The following is a 15,290-nucleotide window of genomic DNA, read 5'->3' on the forward strand; positions in this document are numbered from 1 at the left end:
CAAAATAAGAAAGAAAACCCTAAGCGCGACTCCTTATTTGGAAAAGGTGATCTACAAAAAAAACCAGATCGGGCTCGGGGATCAGGTTACTTATCGGGAGGGTACGGTAAAGACCGTAGCACCCCTCTAAGTCCCTAAAGTCCGGTCTCTACTAATAAAATGAAGTTGGCGTGGCAATCGATGAGTAAATCAATGAATATCCAGAATAAATCATGCACACGTAGAAACCAGAAAACGCATAGACACTGATCAAAATGAAAAATGGGTACATACCTGGGCAACGAGCCACCATGCACAATCAAGAAATGAGGTTAGTGCACAATTAAAGGATAATCTCATGCATGTCATAGAGCAGAATAAATCAATCATGTATGATAATCAAATCAATCAATCAATCAATCAATCAATCATCGAAAACATATATGTGGGGCCCCCACCAAAGCCCGTTTTATTTTGCATGAATTAATTTCACGGATTCCATTATTCTGGAATTATGAAAAAAATTTCTTACTTATTGAAATCGAGAGGAGCAAAAGATCGTTTGAAAACCAAAGCGGAATTAAAACTTTTGAGAGAAAATTGGATATTTGAGGTTTATTTGAAAAATGGGAAACTCAAAGATTATTGGAAGATTGGAGTTTTAGAGAACTAAATTTGGAAATCGAAATTTTAAAGAATTATTTGAAGACGGAATTTTTTAAAAAAAAATAAATAAATATAATAGAATAATAATAATAAAGGAAATAAATAATTAAAGAAATGAACGTGAATATTAGAATTTTTGGAATGAGAAATTAAATTTGGAAGTCGGGATACTGAAAAATTGTTTAAAAATGGAATTTTAAAATAAATAAATGAATGAATAAATAGAATAATAATAATAATAATAACGAAAATAATCATTAAACAAATGAATGTGAATAGTGAAATTTTTCTTGAGACAGGAAATCAAATTTTGAAACCGAAATTTTAAAGAATTGTTCGGAGATGGAAGTTGGAAAAGTGAATAAACGAATAAGTAAAATAATAACCGAAATGATGAAGATTAAATGAATGAATGTAAAGATTGGGATGTGGAAAGTTAACCCTGGTATCGAAGATGAAGAATTTGAATAAATGAATAAATAAACCAATAGATATATATATATATATATATATATATATATATAAGAATAAAATGGAGGTGGTCGTTGGGGGTGCAGGCCAAGGGTGGCCCCGCGGAGTGACATGATCACCTCATGCTCCAGACTTGGACATCTTCTCCAAATAATCACCATAAGCTGTGGGAACATGAGGAACAGGGACCATCTAATTCAATATTTTGCCACTACAAGGAAAAAGGTATATGGTGACATTTATAACGAGTCACCATAAACATAGGGTGTCACTACAACATAACGTCACCTTCTCCACTGACACCATAGAGGGTACCAATTGGTGACGTATTTGGAAGTGACACCAAAGTAGATAAATGGTGACCCATTCAGAAGTGACACCATATATTTCTAATGATGATAGGGTGTCACATTAAATACATCATCTTTGAGTTATGATGTCACATTAAATGCATCACCTTTGAGTTATGGTATCACATCATTGTAAATTATTGTGGAAGATATGATTGGTTTTAGTTGTGTATTTTTGTAATGCTTATGAATTAATAAGATTAACCTATTTATATTTTGTCCATAAATATAACAATCATATTATATTTAACTCATTTTTCTGTAATGTTTCTGGAATAACTCATAATACATTAATCATCTAATAATATTTGTATATCGAATGTTCACAAAAGGATAGTACGTCCAACATATCAAACCCATCAAAACTAAAAAAGAAGAGTGAATACATACCAAAACATGATTCAGAAATGTTAAAGATCCCAAGATTCATGTATACCTCCATTTCATAAGCATAAAACTGACTAACCATAAAAGGACATAAAAGTCCCATCTAAAAATCTAAATTTCTCAGTTGCAATTAAAGTAACGTTTATGTCCTATAACGTATGACATAAGAGTTGCATTTAAAAACCCAAAATCTTGTTGCCTTCTTCGTTTTTTTTTATTCTCCATTTCACCCTCCCAAGAGTGTATACCTGCATTTCAAAATTTAATGAGTTTTAGAGATTTTTATTGAAGAAAATAAACATGGATCAATGTTATCATAAATGAACAAATCTAAGAACTATTTTTTTTTCCAAATAGAAACATTATTCAAAGAATAAGCATTACTATACAATACCTATGGAAAAATTCATGTAGTAGCTAAGGGACTCACCATGCATGGTGATCATGATGCATCAACATGATTCATGATTAGTTGTAGCACAAAAGTAGCCAATTCTCCTCTAATTTCATTGAATTCTACTTGAGAATATGTTTTTTTTTATCACCAAACTGAAATCAAATAAGAAAATAACATTAAAATGCATAACATTTGGAGGCCTAAAACTATGTACAATTCATTAAATAAGTAATACCTTTGAAGCAATAATTGTAGGATAAAAAATTATCTCTTTAATGAATCTCATATCAAAGTAGCCACATTCGAACCCTCCTTGTCTTGGACGCTAATCGATCAATTATAAAATAACATTAATACTCACTTATATAAATGGTGCAAATGCATAAGCTAATGTGTAAAGAAAAATTTTTGGATGTCACCTGCACTAGTTGCTAAGATGGCTCCCTCTTAGATGTTTTCTTTGCAAATATTCGAAGAGCCCTATGTAAATAAGTTCAATGGGTACATTTTTAAAATAGGTAAATGTTATATGTTTTAATATATATAAATAATAATAAAAATGTGTTTGAGGTGAATGTATTTTTTTATTTAAAAATAATACTATGAAAAATAATAGGAAGAACTTACATGTTTACGATGTCATTTAAGTCCTCACATGGTTTGTGATGCATAGGGTCAAGATAGTGGACTATCATTTTCCTTGGCTCAAGCACTACCTAAATATAAACCCTTTAAGTCCTCATATCTATTTCTATTAACAAAATATAAAAACTTTCCAAAACTCAACTACTTAAATATAAAAACAAAATCAAATAAAATATCTAGCTAATTGGATTTTAGAAACTAAATAAACTATAAATAAATTAAATATAAAAACTAAATAAAACATCTATGCCCATGAATTAATTGAAGAGGATAGAAAGACACAGAGAGAACATGGCTATGGTTATGATTTCCATCTTATCATCTCCCGTCAATACCACACATGCCTTCCCGAATTGGTCATTTTGGGGTTGGATACTCTCAACGAAATTCTATATCTCATTCCCACTTAGATACAAACAGAAAAATCATTCTTTTTTTTTTTTCCTCTCTCGTTTTTTAGAAAGAATGAAGATTATGTGATAATAAATCTCAAAAAAATTTTGTACCTGTCATTCTCACACAAATACATATTAAAAATCATTCATTTTTTCCTGTTTTTCACTTTTTTTTAAGGACTTGATCATGTGTTTCGTTTAGATTAAAAAATCAATTAATCTACAGTTTTTTCTTCTATGCTAGAAGATTAAACCTAAATTTTTCTTCCCTACAACTCAAGAAAACACAATTCACAAAAACCATAATACAAAGATGTTGAAACAATTAATATAATGACATTAATAAAAGAAAAAAAATGATAGATCCAAGAGATTTTGGGTTACCTGGGAGTCCACAAAGTGAAGAATGCCCGTTGTGAGCTTGTTGACTATGGATGGGTGAGAGAAAAGGTTGAAGAAGATCATGATTTTATATATAGGATTTATATATTGAGATTTTTTGGATTGTGGGTGAGACATGGAAACAATGAGATTTTTATATAGTATCCATCATTATTAATTCTAAAAGTGGGCTCATTAAGTTATAATACCTAAAAAAATTTATTTTATATGATGTCACTTCCCAAAAATGACACTATAAATATAAAATTAATATCATCTAACTACCTCAATTGAAGATTTTTTATATGATGTGTCACCTTTATTAATTATAAACCCTATGGTGTCATTATTTTAAAAGTGACACCGTAAATAGTGACACCATAAACTATTTTTGTAGTAGTGTGCCTACTTCAACATCGAGTGCATGCTCATCTATCAGATCTAGAGAATATAACCAACCCTCCCCATTGTGTGACTTTTCGTCAGGACTATACCCGCACTTAGAAATATCATCCATCATAATAACTCACATCAGTTTCCACAATGGTGACACCATACCCGCACTTAGAAAATGGATCATCATCAGAAGCCGAAGACCCCACCGAACAACAATAGGATCTTGCCCACATGTGATCATTTGCAATGATATCAATGTTGGCTGCATTGATCTTGACAGCAGCTAATTCTTTCCCCTTCATTCCCATGGCATTCTCGTTAGCATCGGCCGACATAATGACAACAAGCAATTTTTGAGGTTCTTCTTGAATTTTATCAAGGAGCTATCATCCATCCATGCAGCTGCCCCATTATTTTACTTTGACCGAGACCTGAAAAACTTGCCTCACTATTCATTCCCGCATGCACCCTTAAGAATGGCTTTGGAATATATGCTCTTTCTGGGAATTTGATAAAAGAAACTGATCAATGTGCGCCTCTGAGACCAATATTAACAGCCAAGCATGACGATACTAAGATCCAACTCTAGGTATTGATTCAAAAGTAGTGGCTTAGGAGGCACCGATATTATTTCGAGTGTATGGAACGTTCTCGAAAACAAACTATGCCCACAGATCGGAGTAAAAAAACTGGTATTAGGTAATGCAGTCAGCTTGTAGGAAGTCCTTCATGACTGCTTAAACTCGAATCCGGGCATCTTAAAGTGCCACGACATGGCCATAGCTGGAACTCTCAAGCCCAAAGAGAGTTAGTTAAGGTTCCAGATAAAGGAAATTGGTGCGCTTGAGCTCATCAGGTGCAGAAGGTATGACCTTAACCGATTCGGTGGGTTTGGGGTTGTGATGGGCATGAAAATATTAGAGAGAGAAAGTTGGGTATGAAGAAAAATGGAGTGGAAGGATGGTCGGGTTTGCATGGGGCTTTCATGCATGCGAAAATGATGACAATGAACGGGTGGGGGGATGAACGGCATGAGGAGAAGTGGATATAATGGTTGAGGTGGCCATGCGGAGGTAGAGGGAACGAGTCCGATGATGGGTGGTTGAAAAATGGAACGTGGGGTGGAGGGATGAGAAGTGGTGATGGGCATGAGGGTATAGAAGACGGGTGATAAGTATACACATGGAGATGGGTATGAAGATGAGTAGGGAAGATAGAGGGATGAAGGGTGAGTTTGATGGATATTTGGGAAATGGTAATGTGATGTTAGAGAGATAAGCGGGTAAGAGGTGGATGGTGAAGGATGCGCGGTACAGGAGATAGGTATGGGTTTTGTGAGGGCCACGGGTGATGAGGAAACGTGGATTCAGTGGATATGAAATATGGGTGAGTGGGGCATCTAGGTACTGACGTGCATGGGGAATGATGAATGAATAGAATGGGTGAGGAAGTGGCATGCAGAGCGGATTGACCTGCTCCTTTCTCACTTCCCTTGCCAAAAATGAGAGCCATTTAGCCCCTCAACAATCAGAAACTGGGTCTCTATAGGAATGCTTTGGCCGCAAGACCCATATATGCGAATAAGTTTTTCCAGCTTTTCCTATCAGGCACAACAATCTGATCAGATTCGGGATTCTCGATGAGTGGCGCATTTGATAAACTTCTATTCCCAGTGCTTGCAATGAACTGTGGTTGCACCGGCGTGGAAGCCATTATGGCCAACCTCCTTCTGTTAGGAAGTGTCCCAAATTCCTAATTAGTATAGATTCCTTTTTTTGTAAAGAATATTATATAGAATATTTCTAGGTTAATATATTATTGTAATATTAGACTTCCTTATAGAATAAGGAAGGTTGTTGGAAATATCTTTATAAATATTCTAGGTCATGAGGGGAAAAAGTTATGAGATGAAGATGGGCCTATAGAGACTCTACGAGGTGGATAGAGATGTGAGGAAGAACGGGAGGTACCCGGTGGAGCGAGAGGGCTCGTAGTAAGGTATGGATACAAGGAGTGGGGAAACATGGGATGTTTCGGGAACCCAATAGTTGTATCTGGTTCTATCCTCTATAATATTCTCTATTATATAGTGGAATTATTCTCTCTCATCCGTGGACGTAGGCATGGTTGGCCGAACCACGTTAAAACCTCGTGTACCATATGTGTGATTGTTTTATCTTTGTGTTATTGAACTAACATTGTTGCCATCAAAGCTTTCGTTGGCACAACAATTGGTATCAGAGCCAGGTTGAAGATTTCTAGAAGAGTAAAAGATCACAAAGCACACAAGATGCAAACAAAAGGAATTTTCACTGAAGGTGGAGTCGATTGCTCTTTCGTGGTGATATGATACAAAAAGGTTTGTGTCATGGAGAGATTGAAGATTAACTTCATGTAATTTGGTCCAAGGTGGAGATAATCTCCCACTTGGAGACTAGTCTAATCACCAACATCAAACCGCTATCCTCCAAGAAACAATCCCTCATCCCTACAACTCATCCTCCTATCCTCAAGCTAGAAGACCAATTGAAGCTGCGCACAGCTTCAACTTCTCAATAGTAACACCCTTAGTCAACATGTCTGCCAGGTTCTTAGATCCACAAATCTTCTCAAGTATTACCAGTTTATCTTCAACAAGATAACGGATAAAGTGGTATTTTGTTTGTATATGCTTCGACTTTGAATGAAAAGCCGAATTTTTGGCAAGAAAAATTGCACTCTGACTGTCACTGTGTAGAATGCCCATCTCCTACTTCTTACCCAATTCATCTAAGAAACCATGTAGCCAAATCATCTCCTTTCCAACTTCAGTTGCTGCAACATACTCAGCTTCTGTAGTAAACAAAGTAACAATCTTCTATAGATTTGAAGCCCATGATATAGTTGTACCACCTAGAGTAAAAACAAACCCAGTAGTACTCTTTCTACTATCAATATCACCAGCAAAATCAACATCTACATAACCCTGCAATTTTAAACTTGCACCTGTGAAGCAAAGACATGTATCCAATGAACCCTTCAGATATCTTAAAATCCACTTGACTGCCTCCCAATGCTGCTTTCCAGGCCTACTCATGAATCTGCTCACAACTCCCACTGCATGTGCAATGTCTGGCCTTGTACACACTATAGCATACATCAAGCTGCCAATAGCTGAGGCATAGGGCACCTTGCTCATATGGTCCCTTTCTTCTTCTGTCTTTAGTGACTGTTCTTTGCTTAGTTTGAAATGACCACCCAAGGGTGTGCTTACTGGTTTAGCTTCATTCATGTTGAACTTGCTGAGAACTTTCTTCACATACTCTGACTGTGAAAGCTTCAATGTACCATTAGCCTTGTGTCTAATGATTCTCATACCAAGGATTTGCTTTGCAGCTCCCAAATCCTTCATTGCAAACTGTTTGGACAATTGCTTCTTCAGATTATTAATCTTCTCAATGTCAGACCCTACAATAAGCATATCATCCACATACAACAGTAATATGATGTAAGAATTGTCAAAGGACTTAACATAGCAACAATGATCAGCTTCACATCTCTTGAACCCAATTCTATGCATAAAATTGTCAAACTTCTTGTACCACTGTCTAGGAGCTTGTTTAAGGCCATACAAGCTCTTTCTCAGTTTACAGACTAGATTCTCTTGTCCCTGAACAATGAACCCTTCTGGCTGAATCATGTAAAGGTCTTCCTCCAAGTCACCATGAAGGAATGCTGTCTTCACATCTAACTGCTCAAGATGTAAGTTTTCTGTAGCCACCATTCCAAGTACAAGTCTAATTGTTGACATCTTCACAACTGGAGAAAATATCTCTGTGTAGTCAATGCCCTCCTTCTGCTGGAACCCTTTAACAACTAATCTGGCCTTGTAACGTTTGCTACCATCATTCTCATTCTTTTTTCTGTATACCCACTTGTTGTGCAAAGCCTTCTTTCCTACTGGCAATTCAGTCAGTTCCCATGTCTGATTCCCCAACAGGGAATCCATCTCATCCTTCATGGCTAACTCTCACTTGCTTGAATTCTCATCTTGCAAGGCTTCATCATAACACTCTAGCTCACCACCATCAGTCAATAGGAGATAATTTAAAACAGGTGAATAACGCTGTGGAGGTCTAATGTTCCTAGAAGATCTGCGAACTTCAACTACAGGTGTACTCAGATCTACCTGTGAATTTACATTCTCCTTATTTTCTTCACCCCCTTTTTGGACAATACTTTCAGTCAATTCATCTAAGTTGACAAACTCAGATTTCTTTTGATCTATCTCTGTAACATCTGACACTACAGATGACTTGTCCTTGTACATAACCTGTTCATTAAATATCACATTTCTACTTCTGATGATTTTCCTGTTTTGTTCATCCCAAAACCTATAGCCAAATTTCTCATCACCATAGCCAATGAAAAAACATAATTTTGACTTTGCATCAAGTTTACTACGAGCATCAGAATCAATATGAACATAAGAAATACAACCAAAAACTTTTAAATGTGAAAGCTTCACCTCTTTACCGCTCCAAACCTCCTCAAGAAGTCTGAACTCCATGGGAACTGATGGTCCTCGGTTTATCAGGTAAGCTGCAGTGCTAACAGCATCAGCCCAAAAAGTTTTTGGTAGTCCAGCATGCAACCTCATACTTCTAGCACGCTCATTGAGAGTTCTGTTCATGCACTCAACCACACCATTCTGCTGTGGTGTCCTAGGAATGGTCTTCTCCATCCTAATTCCCTGTGCAGCACAATACTCACTGAACCCTCCATCTATGTACTCTCCTCCATTATCTGACCTCAAACATTTTACTTTCAAACCTGTTTCTGTCTCAACCATGGCCTTCCACTTCTTAAAAGTTTCAAATACATCATATTTATTTTTCAGAAAATAAACCCATACATTTCTACTTGAGTCATCAATAAAAGTGATGTAGTACCTTGAACCTCCTAGGGATGCAACCGGAGAAGGCCCCCACAAATCAGTGTGTACTAGTTCCAATTTTTCAGCCTTCGGTGTCCTGCCAGTTTTCAAGAAGCTCACCTTTTTTTGCTTTCCTAAGATGCAACTTTCACACATGTCAAAATCAATGGACTTCAATTCTAGTAGTTTTCCTTTTAACAGCAACATCTTCATCCCTTTCTCACTCATGTGACCAAGTCTGCGGTGCCATAGGCTTGTATCAGTACTTGCATCAACAACTGCAATTGTGTCTCTTGGACATGAGGTCATATACAGAGTGCCAATCTTCTTTCCACGAGCCAATACCCTAGCTCCCTTTGTAACCTTCCAAGTACCACCAACAAATAGTATTGCATGTCCTTCATCATCAAGTTGTCCAACAGAAATCAGATTCCTTCTCAGGTCAGGAATATGTCGAACCTTCTCCAGTAACCAAACAGACCCATTGGGTAATGATATCCTAACATCTCCCAGACCCACAACATCCAAGGCTGAACCATGCATCAGCCAAATACACCTTACCAAAATCACCTGCAACATAATTCTGTATGATTTCTCGGTGTGGAGTGGTATGAAACGAAGCTCCTGAATCCAAAACCCAATCATCAAGTGGACTGTCTACTACAAGAAGTAATGCATCCTGTACCTCTTCTGTTACAGCATTAGCAGAATCATCGTCATTCTTCTTCTTAGGGCTTTTGCATTGCCTTTTAAAGTGACCTGTTTTCCCACAATTCCAGCATTGTACTTGTTGGCCTGATTTAGATTTGCTTCTATTCCGATTAGAATTTCTAGAATTTGATCTACCCTGATTTGAATTTCTGTTATTATCTCTGCCTCTTGTCTTAAGGTTTAGGGCAGAACCAGATCCTGAGGTTTCACCTGCATCTCTTCAGCGAATCTCCTCAGCCAGAATTAAATCTCATATATCATTGTACTTGAGCTTTTCCTTTCCCGTAGAATTGCTTACTGCCATCCTCATTGCCTCCCAACTGTTTGGCAAAGAAGCCAAGACAATCAGAGCACGAATCTCATCATCAAAATCAATTTCTACAGACGACAATTGATTTGTGATTGTATTAAATTCATTCAGATGTTGTGCTACTGATGCATTCTCTGCCATCTTCAAATTGAACAATTTCTTCATCAGATGCACCTTATTGTTTGCGGACGGCTTTTCATACATACCGGACAAAGCCTTCATCAGATCTACTGTGGTCTTCTCCTTTACAACATTGTGTGCAACAGACCTAGACAGAGTTAACCTAATAACTCCTAGAACCTGTCTGTCAAGAAGCGCCCATTCCTCAGCCTTCATACTCTCAGGTTTTGTCCCCAAAAGAGGCAGATGCAATTTCCTCCCATAGAGATAATCTTCAATCTGCATCCTCCAATACGCAAAGTCTGTGCCATCAAACTTTTCTATTCCATACGCCTTTCCTGCTTCCTCTGCCATTGCTCCCACTCAAACCTAACCCTAGGCTCTGATACCAGTTGTAGGGAATTAAACCGAATTCCCAACCCGTGAGAAACAAAAAATTAGAGAAAACACACGCCAAAGAAAAACAATCACACGCACAAGACAATATTTACGTGGTTCGGCAATTTGCCTACGTCCACGGAGTTGCAGGGATATCACTATTATCATGGAAGAATACAGAGTACAACCTAGCGGCTACAATATTCTCTCTATATATATAACACGGCAACACCACCACACTAAAAAACCCTAATTACAAAAGGTGGTTCCACAATGGGCTAAACGAGCCCAACAGGCCTCAATAAATCTCCCATTAAAAAGCCATGCAATATTATTCGGGTCGGGTCGTCAAACCGGATCAAACAAAACTAGGCTCCACAAAGCCCAACACCTTCTTCTCTACCTGAGTGTCGCTGCTTCGGAGTGGGAGGGTGTCGGGCCTCCTTGCTCGAGCTCACAATCCTTGTTGAGCAGAACGTGTGCTCCCATGCTGAAGTCAGGATCACCTGAAAACATGACAAGTTTGCTAGAGTTGGCATCTGTAGTAGGGGAATGACTGTGGTCATCACCACCAGATAATGCAAGAGCTGCTGCAGAACGAGATGCAGAAGATCAGACGCGGAGAATAAGAACGGTGATAGCAATCACACCAATTACAATGACAGCAGCAGCACCAAATGGCAATGAGTTCAGAGATGCTGAGGACGATTTTCTTGTGAGCAAGACTTCGGGGGAATGCACCTTGGATCTGATTGTGGGCTGCCCACGTGTATCCCCAGTTTCAAATACAACGCTGGGGTTTTGCTTGCGTCAATAGGAGGCGAAGATGAATTCTCAACTCATCAGCATCAGTGGATACACTCAAATCAGCATGGATGACATCACTCACTACAGTGGAATGAGGAGTGGGTATAACTTTATTAATCTCACAGGTTGCAACATTTGGACTATTGGCCATGGCATATCAGACTGCCACTCACAAGTTGCTACGCATATGAAGGCTATTCCAAGATACGTTCACATATTCCTTTATATTTCTCCTCTGTTGGTATCAGCCTATATTCGAAATAGTGAGCGCTTTGGGCAGTGCAAATCCCTACGGATGGCAAAACTCTGGAAGGTGTATAGGAGGTAGATTCCACACCACTTTCAGCTCCTCCATGTGTATCCAGGGATGATCAGCACATGAGAGTGATGATACAGTAGATGGTGAACGAATGGCACAAGATAGGTGAAACAGCCACGATGCATTTTTCGAAACCCTCTGCAGACCATACCTTAAAGGCTCTGTGATATTCTGGAGCATAGCTACTCAGTTATTATTTCCAACTATGACCTAAGATACTAAACTCGGCCCAGGCTACTCAAAATGCTCTTCGGGTATTCCATGGAGGCTAAGCATCTGTAATCAGAGCTTGCACTTCCCGAAAATATTCCTCTCAGATAGAAATGCACCAACCAAAGCACACCACAGACAGGCACCAAAAGCAGAGAAGTATAAAGAAGAAAAGTAATAAAACAGAGCAGGAATAGGTGAAATGATAATGTATTAAGCAAAACCTGGTCTCACAAATTATTAATAGACTTATCAGCTAGTGGCAGAGAATGGATTTAAGACCAAATGATAGGAGAGTGACCTTCAGACATCACACAACAAAGTTGGACCAGATTCTTATTATTTCTTTCAGCACAAACACATAAACAACAGAGGGATATACAGTCCTAGCAAGTCCAGTGAATGATTAGGGATGTACAAAAGTAGCCACATGATATCCACACGAAAATAGCTAAATAATACCCAACAACAAACTGAGGAGAGCGAATAGCAGGAGAATAATAGAGATAGATAAGGAACATACCCGGAAATATTCCTTCTAGCAAAACAAGTCGAGCTGCTAAACCACTGTTCTTTCTCCCTTCCACTCGTTCCCTTCAAGTTGTCTTCCCGTAGTTTCCAAACTCAGCTCCCCATGGTCCTCTACTTCTTTTCCTCCTCTGTTTCCTCCTATTTCTCCCTTTCTCAGCAAGCCACTACCAGCTCCACTATTCCTCCACTCAGCAAGCATGGCGTCTCTGACCACCAGCATGGTCGTCCATGTCTCTTTGCAGCTGGTCTCACGCGTCGGGAAGGGGTCCCCCACTTGCCCAGGGTGCTGCCAGCTCTCCCAGATGGTGAGACAACCTCCTTCCAATGCTATAAAAATCCCTTAAAAAAAACTAATCGTCTTTGGCTCTTGAAAAGGGGGTCTACACAATCCCACCATTATAATTTTTAAGAGAAGTAAAAGAGGATTTGTCTCATGTCATGTGTCTAGATCAGCCACTATCAAGGTACCACTCACTAGGAGATTTGACTTTAAGAGCATTGAACACAACTTGACATTTAGAGCTATCCTTTCTGAACCAAACTTACTTAGTCTTAAGTGGTGACTTGGAGGAACCAGATTAATTTCTAGGCTTCTATTTGGTTTTATTCCCTTTCCTATTGTTCAAGATGTTATTTTTAAGGAAATTAAAGTTATTCATAACTCTATTCATTTGAGTTTCAAACCTTTCTAGAAACCTTGTGTAGCATCTAAACTGAAAGTGTCCATTTTTCTTACAATATGTGCATAGTGATGTCTTTTTAGGAGATTCTACTTGGTTAGGGGTGTCATCCTTACCTTTGACAAACACAGTTTCTCCACTAGAGGAAGTTTCATCTTTATTAATGTACCCTAAACCTCTTTTATCACCATACGTTTTGCATTTATCAAGAATTTCATTAAGTACTTTAGTTCCAAGGTGAAAATTTTCACTCACAAATGAAGAAGGCTTATTATTTTTTATCTCTTGAGTTAGGGCATTATTCTTCTCAAGGAGAGAATGATGCTTAGATTCAAGAAATCTAATTTTTCTCGAGTAAATTAGTCTTTTCAGTATTCAACACATCAATCTTGTTTTTATGAGCATCAAGGATATCATTATTTTTCATATAACTCTTAATTAGTGTTTCATGCTCAACAAGATTACTCAAGAATTCAACCCTTTGTTCATCAGTAAACTCATTATCATCACTATCACAATCACTATCATGCACAAATTCCATAGAAGCAATAAAAGATAATAAGTCATTGGGATCATACCTTACATCTTCAAAAGCTATGAAAACACTCTCTTCAGAATTAGTATCACTCCATGTTGCTTGCATAGACTTTTTGCCATCTTTGGAGTTAGCACAATCTTGAGCATAATGTCCCAGACCTCTACAGTTAAAGCATTAAACTTTCTTACCTTTGGAGGAACCTTTTCTTTTCTCATTGAATGATTGTTCATTAGGTCTTTTTCTTTTTTTTGGATTCTTGGTTCTTGTAGAATCTTTTATTAAATTTCATGGATTTTTTTAATCCTTTTAGACATATGGGCCAATTCATCACTAGTTATATCATATGGCATTTCAAGATCTTTCTCCTTATTCTTAAAAACCTTGAAGACAAAGTCTTTAATCTTTTAGGAACTAGGTAGGGTCATCTCATATGTTTGAATGGAGCCTACAAGTTCATCAAGTCTCATGGAATCAATGTCCTTGCTCTCTTCTATGACAGTTACTTTAGGTCTAAATCTCTCTAGAAGAGATCTCAATATTTTCCTAACTACTTTTGAATCTGGAATAGGTTCTCCAAGGTTAAATGATGAATTAACAATATTACTTAATTTAGAATAAAAGGAAGAAAAAGTTTGATTTTCATGCATCCTAATATTCTCAAACTTAGTAGCAAGCATTTGTAGTTGAGAAATCTTTATAGAAGATGTACCTTCATGAGTGGCTTAAAGAATATCCCATGCTTCCTTTGCATGTTTGCAATTAGCTATCTTGTGAAACTCATTTAGACAAACTCCATTAAAAATACTAAAGAAAGCCCTAGCATTGGCTTCACTATCTTCATTGTCGGCTTTGTCCCATTTGTTTTTAGGTTTAAGTTCACTTATTGATCTTCCTTGAGAATTAAGGATTAATGGTGGCCCCTAACCATATTTAGCTGAGTTCCACACTCTTTCACCTTGCATTTTGAGGAAAAACATCATTTGTGCTTTCCGATGGGAGTAATTATTCCCATCAAAATAGGGTGGACTGTTCAAAGGAGCACCATTTTTTTATTGTTTCATATTAGACTTACAGGATCAATAAAAATTTGATTTTTAAACAATATGATCAATAAAAATTCAAGTTTTAATTAATAGGATAAAGAATCGGTTATTTATCCTGCTCTAATACAAATTAAAAAATGGTATTGCAATTGATACCATTTGAAAAACTACTGAAAGTCCAATAGGGAACACCTAGAAGAGGAGGTGAATGAGTGATTTAAAAATTTAAATAAAGATTTATATGTTATATTCAATTTTACTTATCCCAAGATATTTTAGGGATATTCAAGATATCCAAAAAGGAGTTCACCCCAATTGATAAAAACTTGATTTTTATGTTTAATAGGTACCCTATGATTAGTCGGGGATAAAGAATATAATTATTAATATTAGAAATATAGTGAGATATGTTAAGGAAAACAATAATTGGTTGTAGGTATAACCACCACAACCACCAAGATAACCAACCCAACAACCTCAACAACCAACTAACTAATCAATCATAAAGTTATCAATATCATCAATCAATAAGCACTAATAAAAAGATATGTAATGAGGCACAAGATTTTTACATGGAAAACCCCATAAATTGTGGAGATAAAAAACCATGAGGTCTAAGACTTACCAATCTAAATCCACTATTCAAAATCAAGTTACATAG

The 15,290-nt window shown here is 37.2% G+C and overlaps 2 long non-coding RNA genes across 2 annotated transcripts; both read right to left on the reverse strand.

Moving 5' to 3' along the window:
• Nucleotides 1–1,947: 1,947 nt before the first annotated feature.
• On the reverse strand, nucleotides 1,948–2,627 carry LOC132254371 (uncharacterized). The gene is made up of 3 exons (XR_009466648.1): nucleotides 2,486–2,627; nucleotides 2,284–2,402; nucleotides 1,948–2,101 (listed from the first exon to the last, which is right to left on the reverse strand). It is a non-coding gene; the product is annotated as an uncharacterized LOC132254371 (long non-coding RNA).
• Nucleotides 2,628–5,652: 3,025 nt separating this feature from the next.
• Nucleotides 5,653–10,951, reverse strand: LOC132254372 (uncharacterized). Its single transcript, XR_009466649.1, has 2 exons — nucleotides 10,893–10,951; nucleotides 5,653–5,793 (listed from the first exon to the last, which is right to left on the reverse strand). It is a non-coding gene; the product is annotated as an uncharacterized LOC132254372 (long non-coding RNA).
• Nucleotides 10,952–15,290: the final 4,339 nt, after the last annotated feature.

This window comes from Vitis vinifera, chromosome 9 (assembly GCF_030704535.1).
Source record: "Vitis vinifera cultivar Pinot Noir 40024 chromosome 9, ASM3070453v1".
Taxonomy (NCBI): Eukaryota; Viridiplantae; Streptophyta; class Magnoliopsida; order Vitales; family Vitaceae; genus Vitis; species Vitis vinifera.